The sequence below is a fragment of the Aythya ferina genome, assembly GCF_964211825.1.
Source record: "Aythya ferina genome assembly, chromosome: 11".
Lineage (NCBI taxonomy): Eukaryota > Metazoa > Chordata > Aves > Anseriformes > Anatidae > Aythya > Aythya ferina.
The window spans coordinates 17,870,909-17,891,158 of NC_140307.1; the positions used below are offsets into that span (position 1 = coordinate 17,870,909).

Here is a 20,250-nt window from a genome sequence, read left to right on the forward strand (position 1 = left end):
ACAAGGCCATGAAGTACATTATGCATATCCATATGGTCTAACACTTTCAGTTCTTCTCATGAAAGAAGTGATTTATTTTTTTTAATGTCATGGGAATGATGAAGAATAGTTGTAATCTCAGGGTTGACAACTTCTCTTCAGTGTCATGCTGCTTTTAAGTTAACATCATTAGAAGAAATGCAGGCATAGTCATGTCCTCAGCAAGCACATGAAAGAATATCACCAGAGAACCAGAAGTTCACTAACTAAACACATGGTTCAGAAGCTGACCATTTGCTTGCAAGCATATGCAACATTTGTTTAAATTCTCATGCTATTGAGATGATTAACAATTAGCTTATTTGCCCTGTTTTTCCATGTACTAATAGCTCAACCAATAAATAATCCTTTACAGATGTTAAAAAAGAAAAAATAATCCCCAAACTCATAGAAGTCTGTTGAATCCCAATAATCAGAGACCTCTTATTTGAGAGGCATCCTAATGAAACAGGACATGTTGTTTTGCATATAGCTGCTTAAAAGGCATATGCCCAGGAAGAGCCATTTCGGAAAATAGCCCACATTTTTCTTTAGCTTATTACATCTGGTGTCATAACAAAAATTCAGAAAATGGGCTCCATACCTACTGTCCAAAATGTGCTCAAGAAACATATGAAGAAACACACAAAATGTCATACAAAATCATCACATCAAACATTTAAAAAGTTAAAACCAAAGGTACCAGGCCTTTTTCTGGCAGTCTAATACTCTTTTAATCCAAGTTAACCACTGAAACGTAATTTCCTAATTTACATTCATACAAAATTATGTATTTTTTGTAGTATAGAGATGAAGAATAATATGCTAGAGATTTTTCCTCATTTGCCCATAAAGCTACTATCTCTGTAATGTAGCAGAAGTTGTCTGCTACTATCGCCCTTTTAAAAGAAAAAATAAACCCATGTAAACTGCAGCTGGCACACTCAATCCAACCTGCTAGAGGCAAAATTGCAGTGTTTACCTATCCTGTCTGAATTTTGCTTGTGTATCTGCACCTGCACAAATTCTATCCATATATATACTAAATGCTCTTTATGAAACTTTTGTTTTTCTTTTGAATTCTCTGTATGATCCAACTCAGATCTATCTGTCTGCAAAGAATTCTCATGTTATTAATCAGAGGCTGTGCTATGAGAGGGTTTCACATGCGTCAGTTTGCAGAAAGCACGCTGCCTTTGGATCTGCCAGTATTCTGTGAAACTACAATAACCTCTAATCAAGAATGTCATGACAGGAAACGGCTTTCAAATCAAATTGTTGTTTTCCTTTGCAATGTACACGGCTTCTAAGTGGAATGTATGGTTTATCTTCAAGCATTTCAAATATACTGAGAAGTAACATCAGTGAAAGTCCTCCAGTACTGGAGATGTTCTGATCAAATTTTTGCTAATTATACATTTTTGGAAAAGTTGGTACCATTAAAGACATTTTGGAATAGTCGCTCAAGAACCAAAGCATAGAAAGCCCTAACAGCTTCTGGAAGACCTGATCATGAGTTATCTCAACTGATGTGAAATGGTAAGAGAACACAGAATTACTTGACACTCATTCTAGTCACTTGGAGCTTGGAAAAGTTTTAAAGTACATACATAAAGATGAAATTAAGAGCTGACTGAAAACATAAAAAATATTTGGAAAACTTCAAAATCCACTCAAAACAATTTTGATGTCAAAGCAAATCATTTTTCATGTACTTATAATCATTCATTTAAAATGGATATTAAAATGATTCTACATCTGGTTTTCATACTCTTTCTTTATTTTCTCTTGAGAAAAAAAGAGGAGAGTATGGACTATAAAATGTGGAAAATGCTTTCGTCTGTTGGTATGATTTTACTGAAGAGAAAATGTGTGCGCATAATTTATATGAGAGGGGGGAAGAGGGATGTGCACACCTGTCCCAACAGTTACATTTTATATGTACAGTTGTTTGAGGATGGAAAATTTCTTATAAAAACACTTGTACTCCATTCAACCTTTAAGATCTAGATAAACTATGAATATAACTATTCCACATGATGAATTTACCTATTTGTCTGTAGACTGAACCTTAATCTGGTACCTACCAGCTAAAAATAAAAGTTCTACTTGGGTCTGTTTGCTCCCATTGGCAGTGTATTTAGGGTTTGGTGCTTTGTGAAGGTAACAGCTTACTGTTTAATTAGCATCACATCCAGCTGCAGTCCATGTAAACAGGTACCCATATTTATCTGGTTCAGGAGGGTCAGCTTTGACAACAGACTAATTAGAGATCTACAAAATCAGATCTTTTCCACCATCTTATGCAATTTACCTTCCAAAACATGCATAGGATTTAACTGTAACTCTTGCTTTCTAAATAAAGACAAACGTAGATAACCATGAGATGTGACACCTGAGCATCGCTTTGTCATTGCAAAGAGAAATTATATGTTGAATAATGCTTAGACGTAGCGAACCCTTCATAGAAAGGCTCCTCAGAAGACTTCAAGCACTTGAACTGTCCCAGCAGCACTGCTTTGTCTGGCATAAGCTTTTTTGTTTAGGAACGACTCTGCAATACCTTTTCTCAAGTGCCACCAGAAAATAATTTTCTTAAGTTTATTTCTCCCATCAGTAAATTAGACCTGATGTTCCAAAATCTTTCTCAGACATACACAAAATAGAATGGATTCTCTCTGGCTAGATACTTGTCAGTTGAGATAATTGTGAGTAGAGAATCTCAGATCCTTCATTAAGGTCATCTGATTCAATACTAGAGGTTATAAACACAATGCATCTAAATTTTCTCTATGCTTTCTACAGAAAAAAAAAAAAAAAGATCTGAAGGTCTGCTTTTCTTTCAGAGCAGTGACAGATTCTTTCATTGGACAGGTCTGGTTGTGTTGGGAAGAAACTACAGAACCTGGCTCATGTATTAGTGTCTAAGCCATTTGTTTTGTTAACTATCTGTCAATGTTGCAAAGTGATAACCTGGCTAAGGTACATAGATTCACAGCCTTCTTGAATAAACACTATGCTTCCCCACCCTGAACTTCTAAAGACACAGTTCAAAAGAAACAGCCAAGTTCATTTTCATATGCTGAAATGGGCAGTAATTAACAACCCTTAGTTAAACAGAAGGAGGTTTGTTCCTGACTTACCAGTTTACTTATCAATATATTTGAGCAACTAAATCATTGAACTGATGAATTCGTCCATAATGCTTAAACTGAAATTCTACACTAATGTAGAAGTTATGTCTTCAAGTGCAATGTAGTAGAAAATACATTTCACCAACCCCATCAGTATTTTCCAAAATGTTGTTCAAAAAAAAAAAAAAAAAAGAAGAGGCTTATCTACATGCCAAATTAGATCACTATCACAGTTCTTAGTGTAGAACACAATTGATATACACAGGGATCATTTTATACAGTACTGCAGCTCAGTCACTAAATCAAAGAGCAAAGATTTCCCCTCATTACCAGGTGTTGCAAAAGGAACAGCATAATATTCTTGCATCTTCAAATTGGGGCACAAAGGTAATAAAGGTCTCCCATCATCCTATGAGTAGACCACGGGCAACTACGACAATTTCTAAATGCTTTGTTTTGTAAGCAGTCACATGTTCTCTGATGTGCTTGCCCAAGACACAACACAAATTACTCCCACAGTACATTTTTTGAGGTTTAATATCTATTGGAATATTCCAGCTAGCATTGGAGATCTCACAATCCTGTCAAAGCAGATAAATTTCATGCTGCAGCAGTAACATTCCTGTTAACTATGGTGAGCAAGGCAGCACATCTGGAATGAAGTGATACCCTTTTTCATATTACATGGTAGATTTGGGAAAGATGGACAAGATTTCAAGCATCTAGATCAGGCTGTCGAGGTGATATCTGACTGCCTCACTAATCTCACTCATCTCAGGAGAGTGGCAGTGGAACTAGGTATCCCTTAGCTACAGAAAAGATAAGTCAAGAAATTTGCTGTTTTAACCAAATAAGTGTCTAATACCAATCTCTGAAGTAAGAAAGTTTTCATTTCTCAATAGAGACTATGTATTATTTAGACTCCCTATCTGTTATCTGTTGTGCTGCAGTTCTAGTATTCCACGATGTTTTACATTTGACTAATCCATCTTTGTCTCACTTCTCCATTCATTTTTTCCCATTTATTTTAAGTGCCTTGTGTGTTCTAAAGAGGCTATTTTTGCATTTCCTTGGTGTGAACAGCACTCCTTATTCAGCCCATCAAGAAGCAGAGCTCTAGACATAACATTGCTTGCTACTTTCAGAGAGGCAATGCAACTGGTAATGCAGTTTGAAGTTTCAGATTGAGAATGCTAGTTCTTCACTCAAATAGCCTTGAAAGGCCTTTTATGTCTGATCACACAGACATGGTGAACAGGATGAGAGTTCAAGGGTGCAAAAAGTCAACTTGAGCATTGCTACTCCAGTGCCAAGAGACACAGAAGTCAGCAGTCTTGTTCTGGCTGCAGCTGATCCAACTGAAGAGGTTACTGGTCCAAACTGCTTCCCAGCATATCAAAGATCATCTGCTGGCATCACAGCTCCAGTAATTGCTTCCTAATCTAGTTCAATCAAAATGCCTAGTTAGGCTTACACACTTTAAAAATGTAACTTTTGGTTTTCTCAGATAATCTAGAGAACATTTGTACATGAAATTATCATGGCAGATCTGTAGGGAGTAGAGTGGGAAAAGAAACAGAAGAGAGCCCCTGGGCAGTAACCTGTTCACCCTGCAAGGCTGCAATCAGAACAGAATGTATGACTTTATTGTATCTTCACATTATGGTTCCCTTGACAGTACTAAGCACTGTTTCCTTTGTCCATAGAAACAATGGCATGTGTAACTCCACACACACAAAAAAGTTTTTTGCAGAAGTTACTTGACAGTATTGTATTCATTTGACAGAGTTGGGGGTAGCAATTAAATTGTGGGATCAACAGAAAAGTACAAAGAGAGTGTGCAGTGTATGTCATGAAGAACATAGATATGACAAGCCAGCAAATGGATGGTCAAGCTGTAAAAGGTACCAAAGGGCACTAGAGGGATTGTAGTGGGAATTCTCCAGAGATAATTAAATTGGCATGGAATTGACCACAGCTGCCAGTAAGAGTCTTGTGCAAGTCTGCAAAGCTGGTACGTCCCCTTGTTCTAATCAGAGCACTCACCACAAGAATGCTTTGGTCAATGCCACCAATGTCTGAGTGCCCATACTAGAGGGGAGGCGGGGAAGGAAGAAAGAATACTTGCCATAAGTGCAGTCTCTTGTTTTTAAAGAAATGTGGGAATAAAGAAACTGCAAAGCCTGAACATGTAAGGAAAGCTGAGGAAGCATTCAGTGAGCAATTTTAATTTCTTTTCAATGTAACAGTTCAACAAGCATTGAAGATCCTGTATCGTTAGTACTGCATAAGAAATGCTATCCACCCGCCTGGACGAGAGAAAGGGGCAGTGCTGTCATTCTGCCATAGCGTTTGTTTCTGCAGCTATAGCTAGAAGATTGAGTTGACCCTAGATTAAGCCCCTGTTTGGAGTCAACTCTGTGAAGTAAAACCTTAAAGCCCAGAAGACTGCTGGCTGGGCAGTACAAGAAAGGCCTGAAGGAGGAGTGCAGGAGAGGGGTCCTATAGCAGGATCGTCCTGGCCAGCAAAACCCCCAGCAGCTCAGAATACACGGTGCTCTGAAGGAAAGCTGATAGTCAGCCAGGCAGCCTCCAGCTGATTACAGAATCCATAAGACGACTGCTTGGAGCTCTCTCCCTCTTTTCCCTTTTTTTATTTTTTTTTTCCTTTTTTCTTTTTCTCACAAGTCATTAGCTTTGAAAAGTAACAAAAAATTGTTGGTTTTTGTTTTGTTTTTCCTTTTAAATTAAGAACAAAACAGAACAGCATAATCAAGTCAGAAATAAATTCTGGCTTCTTCTCTGACTCTAGCCATGCAAACCCTCTGCAGGATACTGAGTTACACAATAGCCTCAACCCACAAAAAAAATGACTTGCAGGCATTACATCATCCAGTCAGACCCAAAGGCAACAGCATTGTTACCCAACAACTTCAGACAGCTGATTAACCACTTTTTGTAGGGTGTCAATTACACCACACCCTGCTTGTTCATAACTGTGTTGTTGACAGCAGAACACAGCAAGAGAAAAGCATGCTACCCCCCACATACACACCACATGTATACACAGCAATGCTACTGCCAGAATGATGTGCTTAATTTGTCATGAACTCAGCTAGGAGTACTTAGAAACCTTCAATAAATAAATAAGCAAGCACAGCAACATAATGGCACATCTGGGCTTGTTGTGAGACTGTACAGCGAAATTTTAAATTTCTTCAAGTTATGTCACTTGTTTGGGGAAGCTGAGGGTTTTAGGAGGAGCAACAAAGACCTTTATGGAGGGAGCCATTCACCCTTGGCAATGCCACTCCGAGAGTCAAGACTCTTACTACGGAAGAGGGCTTTTTCTGAAAAACCTTAGGGGTTTTAGTCACTTTCCTTCATGTTCTTTTTGCACATCGTTAAGGTATTTAAGGTACATTGTTACGTATATTACTGGTTCTGAGGAACTTAAAGTGATGTTTTCAGTTTGACACACAACTGATAAAGCATACTTTCCTTATAACCTCTCCTTCCTATGTGCCTTCTGGAAATTGTTTTTCATTGTTCATAAATCCAAGGCTTGTTTACACTGGAATACAGGAAAAGCTAAAGGAGAATGCTAGTGTGTAAGCCATAGTGGCTTTTTTTGGCTTTTGCTGTGAAGTGATAAATGATTCTTGGTCCCCCATGGGTTAGAGGGCACCAAACTTCAAATAACTACAACATCCGATAACAAAGTTTTTCTCCATCATTTGCAATCAAAACACCAAGAACACAGCCCTCTGGACCTCTCATCCTTCATGTTCAATTGTAAATCCTGATTAAATAGCTTGCAGGTGTCAGGATTAGAGTATATTCATTGGGAGCCTAAACATAGCACCAGCTGGGTTCCTCATTTGCCAGTTGTAGTTGCTTCTTTGTTTTGAAACTGTTGACAGTACAACTAAAAATATTCCTTTGGGTAGAGACAGAGTTAAATAACAAGCAGGATGAGTAAGAGAACAGCTGTAGATATTTTTCTGTGTTTAACATACCTGCCTTGTTGATTTATAGTAAGCCCTCCATATAATGTACATTCTGTGTAATCCAAAACATTTAACCTTTCGAGCCAGGGCTGTGATAAAGCTATCAAACACAGGAAAGGGTCTTGACAAGCCCTGTATTACCAGCCTTTTTCTCAAAGGAAAAGTGAAATATAGTTTCACCTCACTTTTAGTATACAACAACAAGCAGTATTATGCCTTATCAGTTGCTACCAACTAAACTACATGCCAGACATCAACACAAACAGCAGCATGGAGATGGAAAAGAAAACACATAGTTTTGGCAAGTTCTCAAAATCCTACTCTAGTGAGTGGCTGCTTGGTTCAAGTGTGGCTTCCTCGTGGGGATGAGAATTTCTACTCTTCTTTTAACAACAGAACCAAAGTAAGTGCTTGAAGGACAGAGCCCATCTTCATGATTAATCCTTCACACAAAAGCAAACAGCATCTGCCAGCATGCAGGACCATCAGTCTGAATTCAAATCCTTTTTATTATGGTTTTATCAGTAAAACAGCATACTACAAGTACAAGGGTACTCCATTGCCAGTACTGTTGTCTTAAGATGTAATACCAGGGTTGCAACACATTTCTATCATTAAATCATTTCTATTGTTTTTGGTATTTTGTCCAAATCCATGCTCTCTTTGGAATTAAGTTCTGGCTACTTAAAAATCCCTAAAGTTTTCAAATAGTTATTCATTTTGACTTCCTGTCCCAAACTCTTGAGTAAAGCATTACTATGTTGTAATCCCAAAGGACGCTTCATTTCTGTGGGCAGTGAACCAAGTCATACAGAATAGATGTAAGGAGAGAGACATGTACAAAAGACATTACTACTTTTTGCTATAAAAGAGTAGAGGGGGAAAATCTGAAAAATTTAATAGTCTTTTTATTACATGGCACTGAAGCAAAAAAAAAAAAGAAAAAGAAAAAAAAAATCTGAGTGTTTCAGATAATACATCCAAGATAAGCTTAAACAAAATATTGACTACTTTACACATCTGTATTTATGAGGGGGGAGGATCGTGAGTAGACATGGGCCAAATGGTCCCAAAGCAATTTGCACAGTAGTGAGGCACTCACCTCACTCATGACTAATTGAACTCACTTTTCCCATCATCAGTTCTCAGGAGAAATTCAAAGCAGACTACAGGGTCTATCTGCAATACTGAGGTTTTAACAAGTTTTCTTGCAACGCTGCTAGAATCTTAAAGACAAGTTCTTCCCAGTAAATAATATAATGAGAAAACATCAGCACTTAAGAGGATTCCACAGGGTTAATGCCAGGTTTTAAAAGACTTCAAAATGGATTTTACCCAGTTCACATGTCAGGAGGCACAGCACGGAATCAATTTACAGCAGGAGCCAAAGATCACAAATTTTAGGGGAGCCTGGGGACTGATTCCCCCAATCGGTGCCGTGGGGTGCACAGATGAAAGAGCAAACTTGTTTTTTTTCTTTAATGGTGACAGCATATTCTGAAATTACGCACAGCAGGCAGGAGGAACCTGCATAGATTTCAAAAGATACTGCAGGTTTGTGTGCTGAAGCATACATTTAAGGTCCTAGTTAATGTGCTAGCCTTTCACCTCTGGAGGCCTGGGCTCAGATTTATCTAAGGTAAAAGTGAAGGAGAATTTGGGAGTTCTATCTTCTTAACCCTTATTGGCCATCAGTCCACATCACAGAAGCATAAACCAGTCATCAAATTACTTACTTTTACTATTCTGACGTAAACCTGAAGAAATTCATCTAAACACTGATATAGTTCTGCGTTTCTACTTATTTAAACTGGACTTAATGAATGAAAAGCCAAATTCTACTGTTCATATCAATAGAAACCTAGACCTTTACAGTATTCAGAGGAGCCATGCAGAGAAAGTAAATATAAAATATGAGAGAAAGTCAGACACCCACTCAGACTAGAAAACAGACTTTTTTTTCAGGTCCAGAATATTTGCTTAGAGTCTGCTTGGAAGATGCAATGTTCTTCTTTTTCCTTCTCACTCACAAACATTGTGTAAGTATATCTTCTAATAATCTGCATAAATTTGGCTTTCACTAATGCTGTTCTAGATTGAGTTCAAGATATGCCAGGCTATTTCAAACACACCAAAATAATCATTTTCAAACACACCAAAATAATCTGTAGAGCAGTACAAATAACAACAACAAACCACTTTCAAAAAAATTAAGCTAAGAGTGATAGTCTATCATCCTTCCATTGAAAAGTCATTGAAACAGGAAGAGAGAGCTCAAAAGACCTATTGGATTATCCAAATCTGTCATTTACATGGCTTCTATAGGATTGTTCCTACATAATCCCATTTCCTAGTGCTTTTCTTAATCTCATTTCAGAATTTCCAGGCAACAAAGTACTCACCACTTCTACAGCACAGTTGCTCTCACTTTTAAGAATTTTCTTACCCATGCGTTCATTTCAAATTTGCTCTTTCCTAATTTTCATTCCAAACATGTTAATTAAATGCATTATGTGAAATATTTCTAGACCTAGCAACTACAAATCCAAGATTGCACTCTGTGCATTTTTATGCTAATTTTTATTATGGGTAAAATTTATGTTTCAAAGATTTACACTGCATAGGGCGTATCATGAGGGGGTGTACTTTTATCTAATGAGCCACTCCTCTTGCAGCATGCTCTGAGGATAATGATGGTATCTCTAGCCTGATGTGTAAATAGAAAGCTAGTATGCATTGCACAGAATTTTCTCTCACATCCTCTGGTTGTGCTTCCAATCTGTCAAATGAAGCAACCACACCTAGCCTTTAGTCTGCTGAATCTGCACTCTATGTAAAGGCCTAATGAATCTTTACTGCACTTGGGTACTTACTAGACAAAGGTACAGATCTGAGTTTAATTCCATGCTGATGCAGGTGAGGTTGTGTACAAAACACACTGGTCCTTAACAAAGTCATCTCAAATCTTCACCATGTACTCTGGCAACAGTATGCTCATGATTTCCTGCTAGTAGAGACAGTATAGAGTTGTTGTAGGATAGCAATTTTTCTGTTAGTGAGCTTCCTAAGGACAGAAGTAATTTGTTGTAGGATATGACAAAAAATACATGACCTTTGTTTGTTTTTATAAAACACAAGGTCATCTTAGGCAGAATTTTATCCTTCCATTTACCTTATTTATTTTTAGGACAAGCACAACCACCACGGTAACTCTACTTCACTGCTACATTTGTACATGAAACTGCACTTTTTTCCCCAATACATTCGGTTGTAGTTTCATTCCAAAACAAATTTAACCACCAAATTCTGTCTATTAAAAAAATACCTTATTACTTTACAGCTTTAAAGTATCCATTGTCTCTAGAGTGGTAGAAAGAACTATGAATTATCATTACTTGTTAATCACTCAAAGAGCTTTGCTTAAGCTGTTTTAACAGAAGAAAAAGAAAAAAGAAAAAGTGGATTTCCTCCACATACATTACTTTTTAAGTCCCTCTGAATATTAACTTTAAACAATGAGTGCAACATAAGCTTAAAAATGCCTCAGCAATATTCTTTCCACCTTGGTAGTATAAATATTTTGTAGGAAAGCACAATAAGCACTACTTCAATTTACTCATCAGGAATGTTCCTCTTTTCCATAATGGAGCTTTGAGTAAATTCTTTTTGCAAAGAATGTATGAAGCCTTCAGCGGGTCGAGAGAATGTCATTCGAATCACTTTTATAACCACCAACCTTGCCGTATATATTCACTAGGCTTTCCCTTCCCCCTGCTGACCCTTTCTAATTTCATTCGGTAATCATGGGTATCAAGAAGCATTGCATATACAGCTGCTTCAATATTGCTGGCCAAGAATTCTGACTTGACCATACACGTTTGAAGTTTGGCAGTTACTTGTGTCGCACGTGTTGAACAATGTTTTGTCAGTACTTCAAGTGGCATGCTGGTTTCAGAAACGGGTTTAACATGACAATATGAATAGTGATGAAAAGGGCCACTTCTGTAAGGTAAATGTCACACTTCTCACGTTATCAGAGATCATGAACACAATAATATGTCAAAGCAGAATAATTAGACAACAGAAAGGAATCAAAATTTCCCAATCACTTATGCTAACACAAGATACATTAAACGATCCCATGCAAGGAAAAAAACCTGCAAAACGTATTACAATCTGACACAGTAGACAAGTCTGGTATGCACAGAAACACATGGAAAAAATACACTAGACTGCAGGACTGAACACAAAATGACAAGCTACACCTTTGCACTGGAAGAGGCAGTCATGAAAGATACATTTTGCTAAAAATCTTTCTTCCCTTGGCTCATTTCTTTTGTTTCAGAAAACTGTTAAGAAAGGAAAGAAAAAAATAACTCCCTTAAGATCATCATTTTTTTTTTTCTAAAAAGGACAGGTGAGTAAAGCTGAAATGAGTCTGAGAGGTTATTCTGTAACCACAGCAAAATAGCCTGAAGCTTTTCTTCAACACAGTTCTATGCCTCTATATGAAGAATCATATTTCCCCAAACAGCAATGTCTCCGTTTTGTTCTAGTTCAATATTAGGATAGAAACTATATGAAAAAGAATTAGTACATTTTATTTTAATTGGTGTTTAAACTTTCTTTTCTTATTAACATTAATTAAGTGTATTACATATTCTTTCAGGGAAAGACAACCTGATGTGTTCATATTGAACTGTATACATACAGTATATGCAAGTATGTGGGTAAATACAGAGAAATACAAGACTGCATAAGCAGTTTGTTAAACAAATCATTTGCTGTTTTAATGTTTATATTTCTTCATTACAATATTGTCAATGCCATGGAAAATAATTTAATGCAACTAAATATGATAGACAGTCTTATGTCCAGAATTGTCTGGACTTTGTAAATGACTTGGAACAAATCCTGATCCATCCACAGAGGCTAGAACAATGGTGTTGCAAAACACCACAAACAACCTTCAACTCAACAAATTCTTATTTTAAAGGGGACTTGCTTAGTTTCTAACAAGCATATAGATTAGCCTATTCATAGCCACCACAAGCAAAGCATAAAGATATCAACTTTAAACACCCGAGTAGGGATTTTGAGATTGCTAAACAACTTCTTGCTCCTGTTTTATCATTCATTTAAAAGATAAATTTGTGTTTTTTTGTTTTGTTTGGTTTTGTTTTTCATGGATGATACTTGACACCTCCAGCAACAGTCTTTTAGTTCTACTGCATGTGGACACTAAAGCTGCACAGACACCTAGCAATGTGTGCCCTGAATTCCATGCCTCACAACTTGCACCTCACTTTTTCATTCCCATTCTAGTATCCAAACCACAACAGAGATGTTTGTTGAAACTGAAGTATGCTGGCAGGAAAGAGCACCAATCAAAGGCTACATCAACAAAAAAATAATAATTAAAAAAAAATCAAAAGGTGGCCTGTACGCGATACTGGCTGTAACAGTTACACGATCACCGATATCTTACCCCGGCTAAAGCAAGACAACTAGGACTCAGTTGTTCATGGCAAATAGCACTCAAAAGAGGCCAAAATGATTGTTCAACAGGAATCTAAAAAGCTACCAGAAATGCCAATTTACACATTTTAAAAAGTATTTGGCATGGAGCGAATCTATAGTTTAACACTAACAAAAATGCCAACTTAAATTAAAAAGGATGATTTTTCAGCATGCTGCTTTACTGAGCACATGAATTCCACAAACTTTTATTCACCAAGTAAAGCAAATTTGAGATCAAGACATACAAACTGAAACTAATTGTTGGCATGTCAGTTTCTACAGTGTTTTACCTTAAATGGGCAAATTATTCCTAACCAATACAGGTAATTATTCTCAGAATAATTATTTTCTGAATGAGTTGCTACCATATGTTCTACAAACTCTGATTCAGTCCTCCTAAATGTTTTCTAGAACATGCTGGGACTCCTGCAAATTCTTCATAACCTTGAAAGAAAACCTCCAATACAATTTTAGATATTTAAATCAGCAAGAGCTAACTAAGAAACAATGCTTCACAGAGCTTTATGCCTGATCTACCATTAAGTATTTTCATCAAATATGATGGCTAGTTTTACTCTAAGTAATAAAAAGCACTTTCATATAGTGTAATTTAAAATGATCACATTTTTCATCAAATGTAACAACATGTTGTCAATGACATTTAAGCAACCTCATGAGTACCACAGAGGTTTAACTAAATAATGATCAGATGAAAAATTAATTGGTTAAGTCTTACCATGGATGTCCACACATTAGAGTTAAGTCTGTATTGAAATGTTGCATAAAAAACATACTTCTTTGGAGATTTGTTTTCTTCTTTTTTATTTTATTTTATTTTTTTTTTTAAGTGAATGTTTTTCATTTAGAGATTATATCATGAACAGATGTAGGATAACGTTAATAGTCCCTTCTGGAAACATTAATCACAAGGCTTTACTTATTATTTGGTGTCAGCATTTAAAAGTTAAAGCATTTCCAGAACTGTCACCATTGAAATATTCATTTAGTTTAAAGCTAAATTACAAAACAGTGTGTTATTGTTGTTGTTGTTTGTTTTTGCAGTCCTAGCACCTTTTTAAGGTATATGTAAGAAGGAGAATGGCAGGCAACGCACTGTTCTCATGGTGACAATGTAGACTGACCGTAGTAAGACTGTTTCTACTGTAAAAAGAGGACTGAAAACCCAACTCTACCAAGCTTTTTAAATGTTTGAGCAAATTTAGGTCTCCACAAAAGAGATTTTGGTTGCCAGCATGGTAATAACATGATGCTTTCAAAGGTGCATTCCCTGTTCCCAGCTCACTCTGCAAACATTAACCAGAACAAAAATAAGGAAAAGTTAGGGTCTTGGTACCAAAGAGACCTCAACCTGTCTTCCACATACATTCCCACATGCAGAGCATGGTGCAGGTGAAAGCAACTGTTACTACATTGAAATTCTTGTTAACCTATGTCCAATAGCTATATTGAAAACACCTAAGAAAGTAACCAAAACAAGTCCATATACTTCTACTTGCAGGTAATAACTTTGCTGATTACTTCAGTGTCCTGGAACTCTGAAACTCTATATTGTTCTTCCAGCTAAAGATTTGCTATGTATTACCCTGGACAGGTTTAACAAAAAGCTTACACACATATTTGGATCTGCATTATTAAAAAAAAAAAAAAAAGCCTGTCCTGAAGGTGTCAATGAAACATAATCAAACATAGCAGCACAATCTCAAAACCTCCAGTCACAATTGACCACAATGAAAATTATTAACTGCTTCGCATGAGACTTATTTAAGGTTTTAAAGCAGGCAGATACAAGAAAGACTATTCGCTTGTTTAAACAGTGCTATATTTGTCGGTATTTAGACACTAAGAACTTTTGCTACAACATCCTCCATCACCTCTTCCCTTTTAGAATATACAGGATGAACATCAAATAAACTCTTCCTGGAGATACCTGTCTCCCTCAATTGGCTCTATAATTGAACCTGCTTCAACTAAGCACCATGTTTTTAAAGTGCTCAAGGGATGTGAAATGAATCTTAAAGACTGTTTAGCTATTTACACATCTTTAGTTCTGAAATTCCAGCCTTAATCCTCCCTTCCCTAACTCCAGTAACTGGCCCCCATGATCCTGCTCAGCACCTTTGGAGAACAACAGCAGTATGTTAAAGATGGATGTGCTTTTGTTGCTCTGTTCGGTAAAAGAGACCACATCTTCCAGGCTGTACAGAAAAATAACTTAGTCTGCTCCCTGGCAAACTGGTTCTTTATTTAGTTTCCACAGTGTAATTTTCAAAAATGTCCACGTGAAAATGCAAGCACGTGCACTAAGGATTATTTTGACACATGGTATCCATCATTTGGATTTACTAATTTTCCAAAATAAACTGTTTTGGCAGTTTCCCTGTGCATGTGAATTTTTGAGTAAAGGCAATGTGTAATGTTACAAGACACGTTCATGTGCTGACCTTTCACAAAACCAAAATTGTTAATAAAGCTGAGGTGGTGGGAAGTGCTCCATTTTCGTTTTGGCCACCAGACTAAAACACCCACATTAGAAGAGATACCAACCGTCATTAGCTCGTGGCCTAGATCTGCCACCTCACATGAGTGATTGGCCTGAGGACCCAGTGTTAATGAAAGTTACTTGAACAACAAAATGTTTATATAACCGGATCCTTTCAGAAAATTTATCTTCGTAAGACATGCACAAAGCAAGCCCATGCAAATAACGGCAACTAACTACAGTTTATTTCCAGATCTAATTCCAGAGGCTCTATGTTCCTTTAGTTTGGCACAGGTATTTTTACACAGCATACACCCAGCCAAGTTTCGTGTATTCCTTCCTATTCCCATAATCAGAGCTTAACCCCCTACTTCTATACAATATCCCCTGCTACTTCCCATTCACAGGATATTTATACATTTGGTTTATTGACACACTGAATTCTTCCTTACTTGATATCTTTTTGAATGCTTTTTATTTCCAGTTAAATAAAAAACACACCGGATATGAACATATCCAGATAACAAAACTCTAACCTTTATATATATATAATATCCGTCCAGTGACTGGTGGACTTCATGAAATTTAACCTTGGTAAAGAGACGTTTGGACTGCAAATCATGTGAAGCCTCAGCATGCTCCCCCCTACCAGTCCACAGAACAAACATAACTACAATTCCCCACTGCACTTGAGTCTCCCTTCTGGAAAGGGCTCATTCCACTGCACTCTTTTTCAAGGAAATTTGCCTAAGATCAGTTTGTGTGCATTCTACTTTGACCAAGTCATGGCTCACATTTTTACACAAAAGCTTTTACAACACTTATGTATGCTGTCTCATAAAACTGACCTCTATTTGAAAGAGAGCTCATAATAAGGTCTTTAAACAATACAATCTAACTTTTAAACACATTGCGATAAAACTAACTTTTCTTCATTTATGCTGGTTTCCTAAGGGGAGGCAGTTTGCACAATCACATGCTCTATCCTTCTTTCTGTCATTAAATTTTGAACCCACCCACTCATTTCAACTAAATGCAATGGAGACGAAACAGCTATAACACCAAGACATGCTTTGTTACAGCAAACCCTTAAGAATCCTGCCTTGTTCCTTCTTCTTCCTCCAAAGGCAGGAAGAAGCTGCAAAGAAGCAACAGCAGTTACCACCTCCAAAGCACCAGAGCACAGCAAACCTGTCTCATCAGGTCTCTGCTCCCCAGCCCAACCTTAATTTCCCATTCCCTTCTTGGATATGGCCCAAGGTCTGTCCTCCTATACCTCGAGGTAGTGAAATGCAATTTCCACTGCTGAAAAACCTTTAACTGGTAGTGGGCAATCCTGGTACCTCTCCATGAATTACGTTAGCGAGGTAGAACTTCCTGCTTTGTGTACTTTTCATTTCCACTTTTCAACAGCAGTGTTGTTCAGAACAGGCAAAACACTCAAGGGGCTGAAAACACATCTTTTTTGACCCAGTTTCTGGGCACACAGCTCTGGACAAAAAACATTGGAACTGTCAGGGATCTTCATCAATTTAAGTCCATGTTTAGAAAACACCTCTGAAAACATAAAATACTAACACTGAGCAACTTTTAACTAGGAATTGCTCCCAGAACTAACCAGAACCCTTCCACAGTACTTGCAGCATAGCCTGGATCTGCACTCTTCATCCTCTCTTATTGGCTGCTGGGGCTGCACAATGCCAACTAAAAGCACTTCTCTACGAGGGAAAAATTAATTTATCTTATTAAAAGCATGTTTTATACAAAAATAAAGAAACACTCCTTAAACAGTATACTCAGCCTTCACAGCAGAATGAAGTCCATTCTGGAAGAACAGAGAATTTCCCACCCACACAGCCCCAGAGCGTGCCTGCCAAGGACATCTGACTTTGTACCTATTGTATTACTTGACACAGTAATAGGGTTTAGTGATTTCGGTTTGCAGTTTCTGGCAGGACCCCCAAAGTAATTTTCAATTAAAAGATTAAATGCTGGTACTTGTCAAATGTGAAGACATATGATGCCGTAACAATATGAAACAGCTTCCTCACAATTAAATTAATTTCATCAGGTATTTAAGTAGGGCTTGCAAATATTATGCCTTTGGGTAACTTGACTAAATGCCTAAATGAAGTGCAATCATTTTTCTGTCATGACTGTGTCTCAAGTGGAATACAAGCTTGGCCTTCAAGTTCTTTCAACTAAATGATTCAAATACATGTAGGTTGAACAAATGTTTGAATATTTGTTTCCATTAATAGCCCTTTTTTTGTTAAATTAGCAAAAAATAACATTTTTTCCCAACAAAACCATGTCCCCCCACCCTCTGAAACATGGATATTTTTAGCTATGAATAAAAAATAGTGATGTTTTCAGATAATCACACAAAGAATCAACAGAAGCAGCAAGTTTGTTGATTTATTCAGGCAGTGCTGAATAAATTAACCTCTTCCCCCCTTCCAGGTTAACTTTCCTCTTGTCAAAATGTAAGTTAGAATTATTTCTCTTTTATAGGTCCATATAAAATTCTGGGGAAATAGATCACACCTGAGGAAAACACAATACATAATAGATAACTTCTGGGCATTGAAGGCTCCAGTCTTATACCCAGTAAACTCACGAACAACACCTCTGTAGTCTTCAAGACATATATGACTGGGCCTCCAATTATTATATCTAATTTGATAGAGGAGTGGGAATTATGACAATATATGAAAGCATATTTAGCAGGAATTTTGAAGCAGTCTGGGCCTGTGGCTAAGGCACTGGACTGGATTCAGAAGACGAACTAAAAAGACATTTGTAAGTTTCACTGGATCTAACATTTTTGCAAGCAATTAACTTCTATATTTTTCAGTTTCCTCAGGTGTAAAGGGACAATAACAATGTTTACCCAAATTTGAAATGTATCTGGGCATCTGTCAATAGAAGGCATTTCATTTTTAATTTAATTCATTTTCAAATCTATTAAGTTATAAATATTCTCAAGTGCCACACCTATTGTTTTAAGAGGTCAATGCAAAGATGCTATGCCTGGGTCATTGTATGAATTGTTGCAGGATTAAAAAAAGCTTTGACTCAGCAAAGTCTTACAAAAGCATTCAATGTAAGTGATGGGGTTATACTTGTATTTAAAATGAAGCATATATATGACTTGTGTGTTTAAATGCAGAAGTTCAGCTTGGCTGCAGTAAACATACTGCACACAGAAACAAAGCAAGAGTAAATCTTTATTTTCCTGTGCAGATGTAGGTGACAGCCACCCCCCACCATAGCCCTGTAACTTGTCCTCCATTCATCAGATGGTATGTTTATTTTTGCTGTATGTGATGTGACTAGCAGAACTTAGGCAATGAAAACTTTTTAATCAAGTGAAGATCTTTTGAAGAAAAAAAAAAAAGAGAGGACCTGCTCCACTTTCTAGAATGCAAGGTCAAGAGTTATATACACACATTTAGAGACTAGTTTCATTTAGTTAAGTTTATAATTAAGAAGAAGAATCATTCCTTCTTACAACCTGTGAAACCCACTGCCACACAGAGTCACTGAAATAACGTTCTGGCAGTAACAGAAACAAAACCAGGTAAGTATATGATCACTAATAACCTGACTTAAGCAGATTGTATCAGATCACACAGCCCACATGAGTAAATCAGAAAGCAGCTCATTTTATCTGATGCACAGAACTAATCTTACCTCCAGATAAACCACTGCAGAATTGTATTCTTATGCACTCCCCTACCAGCAGGGTAACAAGGTTTTCAACCAGTAGATACACGAGCAGTCCTGTCTTACAGTACCTAGCAGAAAGAGAGATTCAGAAGTCAGTCTGCTGCTATTAGGAGTTGTCACTCCTGCATCACATTATATGATCAGAGTGCAATAAAAACTAACAGTAAGTTGGAGCGAAACACACACATTACTACAGAGTAAGAGAGGTGGAAAGGTAGCGGAGATTTTTGAAGGATTAACTCAGTTCACCTTAGTTTTATCAACTTCAGCGGGGGATACTATCTTACACTTATTGCAGAACAAAGACACAAGACTGGAAACAGCCCTACCTCTGCAAAACATTCCTCTAGGGACACAACCTTCTCCAAGCCCCTTAACTCCTTCTTTCACTCCTGGGAAATGCCCTGGTGAACCATGGGACATGTGATCCTGCCTTTAAAGTACTAGCAGCATTTATTAGTGGTGGAAATGAGTTATTCCTACACTCCAAGGAATAGGAAACTGGGGAGGAAAGATACACTATATATTTGTTCCTGATTTGTTATTTATTTTCCTTGTTTTTCCTGCTTTATTTTCTTCCATTCTTTCTCCATACAAGAAGAGACAGAATATGCTGATTTCTTTCCTGCTGTCCAGGCTCAGTTAAAGAAATGCACTAAAGTTTACAGGAGGATTAAAACCAAATATGTCATGGGAGAAGGAATGGATGAAGCACAGATTAGAAGAGAAGATGATACCTGAAATTTAAAGGAGACAGGGCAGTGAAGCTGCCCAGATATCTTCACCAGTGCAAGGCACAGCTGTAGGCCAAGCACTGAACTATTTTAAATGATGAGAAGAAATGGCAGTCAGAACTTCTGACAGTCTTTTCTATTCTGCCTCTCTTAATTCCTATGTACATGCAAAACTGCTTTTTTTGTTTGTTTGTTTGTTTTGTTTTGTCTCCTTTCTTGTTTTTTAAGCAAAAGCAAAAAATCAGAACTAGTTTTCTTTCTCCTTCAGAGCCAACAGTAAGTTTGCTTTGTCCATTGGCCCCAGCCACACTGCCACAGTAGTGTGCAATATCTTTTGGGATAGTAAAGATCTTCTGGGCCTAGTAAAGTGATTTTACTCACAAAAATCCTTCAATTTTCAGGCTATTAGGAAGCAGTGATTGAACAAGTAACACAAACCTGATGAAGTACTTTACACAGTGGGCAGCATGCTTCCAGACCTCACTGCTACAGGAGGTGGCAAGGAGTGTATCAACAGGCTCAGAAAGAGCTCAGGCTAGTTCATGGACAACAGGTCCATAAATGGATATACAATGAATATTGGTGGGCTGTACACTCTAATA

At 37.3% G+C, this 20,250-nt stretch overlaps 1 long non-coding RNA gene across 1 annotated transcript in view; it reads right to left on the reverse strand.

The window, feature by feature from the left end:
• The window catches only part of LOC311443044, a 108,789-nt gene extending 89,462 nt beyond the window's left edge, over positions 1-19,327 (reverse strand). The window contains exons 1-2 of the long non-coding RNA XR_014697039.1: positions 19,244-19,327; positions 18,879-18,982 (exon numbers count right to left, since the gene is read on the reverse strand). This is a non-coding gene — a long non-coding RNA (uncharacterized lncRNA). The remainder of the gene's footprint in view (positions 1-18,878; positions 18,983-19,243) is intronic.
• Positions 19,328-20,250: the final 923 nt, after the last annotated feature.